This window comes from Agrilus planipennis, unplaced genomic scaffold, assembly GCF_000699045.2.
Source record: "Agrilus planipennis isolate EAB-ADULT unplaced genomic scaffold, Apla_2.0 scaffold36, whole genome shotgun sequence".
NCBI lineage: Eukaryota > Metazoa > Arthropoda > Insecta > Coleoptera > Buprestidae > Agrilus > Agrilus planipennis.
In genome coordinates this window covers 1,130,123-1,134,382 of record NW_020438956.1, presented here as the reverse complement: position 1 = coordinate 1,134,382, position 4,260 = coordinate 1,130,123, and the positions used below count along the sequence as shown (strand labels likewise).

Sequence of the window (4,260 nt, the reverse complement as noted above, 5' to 3'; positions counted from 1 at the left end):
AAAAAGAACGATGAATTGTAATATCAATATACATAAGAAGGGTCAGAAAAATGAGCGAAAATGTTATTATTAATCATTTGGGTCACTATAGCCGGATATGATTTCTTGAGAATCAGTCATAATAAACGATATGTCATTTTAAACGGAGTCATTACATCCAAACTTTCCTATAGAGAATTTAATATGAAAACCAAACTTAACACTGCAGTTACTTCATATTAAGCGGTTGGTCAATATAGGCGGAGTCATAATAAACGAATTCCACTGTATGTAGAATGGATATCCGTGAGTTTCTTGTACGGGCTTCACGAAAGATAGTTCTCTTGTGTTAAGACAATTTAAAAATAAATAGAATTAATCATGCGAACATCATAGTAACATACTGAAAATATCAAAAGTACCTACAAACGTTACAAAAACGGAAATCCTACCTTGATTGAAAATCATATGCCAATATCTTTGTTGCCAGTTTTTCAAACTATAGAAAGTAATAAGCCACTTAAAGCCATATTTTGGAAAGTAACTAATGAGTATGTAGGCACATACATACATATATTGTGTATATATCAACACGACTTTTGTGCAAATAAATAATCTGGTCACAACACTACTAATCATTACTGATAAGATATATACATATAAACATCTAGACAAAAATGATAAAGTGGCTTTGTTTATTTCAATTCAAATAAACTTATTATTAGTTAAGTGTCGTTTCATGTCCATGATATCATAGGGAATTGGACGAAGGTAGTGATTCCAAGAGAAACTACTTAAAATTTCGTAGAACGTTTCGCTGTATTTTCTAACTTCCTCAGTAACTACAAAAAATATATAAGGCGATCAAGGATGTTTGGGAGGTATGTCAAAATGCTACGAGACAAATAAAAATGTGGAAGAACGTTCTTCATTCAATTCTAAAACTTCGTGAAAAATAAAATTAAAAGTGCGTGGACAAATTNATACATACAGATATATCTATTTTATTTAAGATCTCACAAATTATAAATTAGACTTATCATTACAACAACATTTTCTTTAGGTTTTATTTGTCTTTCGTGAAAGCATAATACTTTTATCCATTCTATTTCAAATTTTCTTTCCTCTGAGGTCCTTTCTCTGTACTAAAGTTAAAGTAATTTCTATTTATTTGACAATCGGTCAAACAATAATGTAGAACCATAATTTCCCAAAGGTACGCAGACGCCACATTGCAAACATTCAATAAGATATGGGAAATGAAAATTCTTGGTCGCGGAATTCAACTATCGATCCTACAGGAATGCGAATACAGCTGGCCAGCCGTTGTATCGTGGATGGCCATTATAGACGTTACATGCTCATATAGAATACGCAGACAACCACTGCAGAAACTTCGACTTGCTTCCTAATATTTAAAACGGTTAATACTCAACATTATATTAAAACGGTTGGATATACATTTGGTTCACAAAGCTGTTTTTGCTATTATTTAATATTCGAAATACTAATACCTACTAAATGCTTTGCACTAATTGTAAATCAATTTTCCAATCGATATAAAGGATTTCACATTTTTTAAGTTATTACCATCTTTTTTGTGGATGCGGTAGATACAACCTCATCATTACTTATTTTACTTAAACTTTGAGTAGTTTCAGAATTTCATAAGTCTTGCATCTGCAATAAAACAAAAGCTTTTTATATCATCAAGGTCTACATTCGACCATAAAAGTCGCTATATCTTACTAGCTATGCATATACATACTATTATTTTTATAGCAAGTAAAAATTTACTTATATAAATTTATGTGCCCATTATTTTTTTTTTAAATCGCTTTTCCGTAGTTTTTCGTTCACACTAGAATGTGGGTCAATATCAGTTCGTATTCTACAAAGTAAATATTGAAGAATATTGAAGTGTAGGCCACGGGCACGGCAAAGGTGTGGCATTTGTTGGGGTCTTCCACGAGGTGTGTCATCGTATAAACATGTTCAATTATATTATTTTCCCTTAAAAAAATCCGAAACTTACTTAATTCATTATTTATTCATATTTGAATATATTACAATATCCGTAATCCCAAAGTAGAAGACCAGAACCGTATAACAACTAATTGCCTCAAATCCCCTAACTATCTGAATATTGCACACGGTGATCATAGAATCCATTTATATTTTATATTATTAAGTAATATATTTATGGAAGAGATTGATTCATGGTCACCTATAACGATGAGAATTACTAGTGACATTTTAGAAGTCTGAATCAATACTGTAACTTTTTCATTTTAAGAAATACTTTACCATAAAATCAATATGATGACCTAATAGAAATCATAGTGTTCATAAAATCTAAAAGAATTTTTGAGGAAAGCAGTTAGTGTGATTTCTTCGAAATAAAAACTAACTCTGTGTAAGGATATATATAGAGTATATTCTTAGTAATGCATCAAATTTCGTTTAAAAATGCATTTTCAGATCCATTATCGCTTCTTAGAAATCATGCTTCAAATATTTTATTTGTTATTTAAATGGAAAATACGAATTTGTCGTATGTTCGTTTTCGAAATTCAGTAACCCCTAAAGGAGGTGATAGAGGGTCTAAAAATAAGAATACTGAAAAATTTATATCACTATCATGGCAACAGATGATCGTTCTCGATATATTATAAATAATACTTATGAAGTTATCGCGTTTTTAATCGCGAAAATTCAAAAGTTTATTTCAACGTTCGTTTTCCATTTCGGAAATTGTTACCATACGTTTACTAATGCAGTTAAATATAAATTTTAAAAATAAAACCAACTCAAAACTACTAGTTGAGCGAAAAAATAAATTTCAAGATGAATGTTACTAGGTACTACCTACCTCCTGCTTTAATAAAAGATTATTTCTGTTATCTACATTTATTTATTTATTTGTAATAGTATTTTAAGTCGGTTTAATTGAATTGCTTACGTTAAATTTTTCCAATGGGAAATTACCCGTCTACATTATTTTGTTTTTAGTTTGTCATGTTGTTACAAAACAGATTTCAAAGTCAAATTTTTTGAATGAAAATAGACCATTTGCATATACTGAATGTCACCGTTACTACCGGGATACTGCTTATAACGTACCTATGTAACACCTATTGAAAAAATTACGCAGACTGTTAAATCATAAAATCGGGAAAACATAATTTCATAATATATATATCTCGTCGTACATACTTTTGAGCATTTTTATAAATCATTTCTAAATTTTAATTTACTATTACCTACATAAAAGATGCATGTACGCATCGAAATTGTTCCAAGTGTAAAAATCCCCGGGCCATTTCAGAACATCCATCTCCCGCCAAAACTTCTCAACGGATAACACAACACATTCTGCAAGCAATCTATTTTTGCACAATTAACTTGCGTATACAGCGCATTAGTTTTGCATACGTAACATTATTTAACGTGTAGAAAAAGAAATTCAACTGAAAACACGAAAAATGTATTTCGATGATGAAAATCGTCACTTGGCGTCGTTTTCTGCGCGCACTACAACATCCTCACTCCGACTTCCATTTGAAATGAACGATGCAAAAACTTCCTGTTTATGAGTTCGTGTCGGCCAGATTAAGCGTCTGGTCCACATTTTATCCCACTTTATCCTTAGTGACATGAGCTACCGTCTGTCTTTATCGCCAAGTTTACTTGGGTCCCCCTCTATACCAAAGGCGACATCCAATAATAACCGCCGAACGTCGACGACGACGCTACGATTGTGTATATTAATTGTTTGTTATAAAAGGTACGGTTCGTATTAATAAAAGGTGGCCGTGGATTTCGGACAAAAGGGGATTAACCGGCACAGTACGGCCGGACATCAGATACCTGTTAGTCCAGGCAATACGGGCGGCTGAGTGGGAAAAATATTGGGATTAATTTTTTTACGCAGTTTTGTTCGAAAGATTCTCCTGAACACAACGATGCATGGTTGCCAGCCGGTACTTCGGTTGGGTATTGTTTAAATGACGATTGTTTAAATAAATGGCAAAAAACAACTTTTTTTGGCCGGAACAATTTTTTTTTACATTCTTTGGTTNTGTTAGTTTAGCTGTATTTATTATGTTTCATTGTTCAAGCATGTAGTTTAAATATTTTTGATGTACATTTGTAAAACTAAGAAGTAATGTAAAACTTAATACGTAAGTGGGAGTGTTGAGATGATGTTGGTAGTAGTTAAGTTTTATTATTTGCGGTATTTTAAGTTGGCAATATAGTTGATGTTAAGTTCCTGTCATT

General features: G+C 31.7%; 1 long non-coding RNA gene across 1 annotated transcript in view; it reads right to left on the bottom strand.

The window, feature by feature from the left end:
• Positions 1 to 4,018, bottom strand: part of LOC108733998 — an 84,695-nt gene extending 80,677 nt beyond the window's left edge. The window contains exon 1 of the long non-coding RNA XR_001937312.2: positions 3,247 to 4,018. This is a non-coding gene — a long non-coding RNA (uncharacterized LOC108733998). The remainder of the gene's footprint in view (positions 1 to 3,246) is intronic.
• Between the last annotated feature and the right edge of the window lie 242 nt (positions 4,019 to 4,260).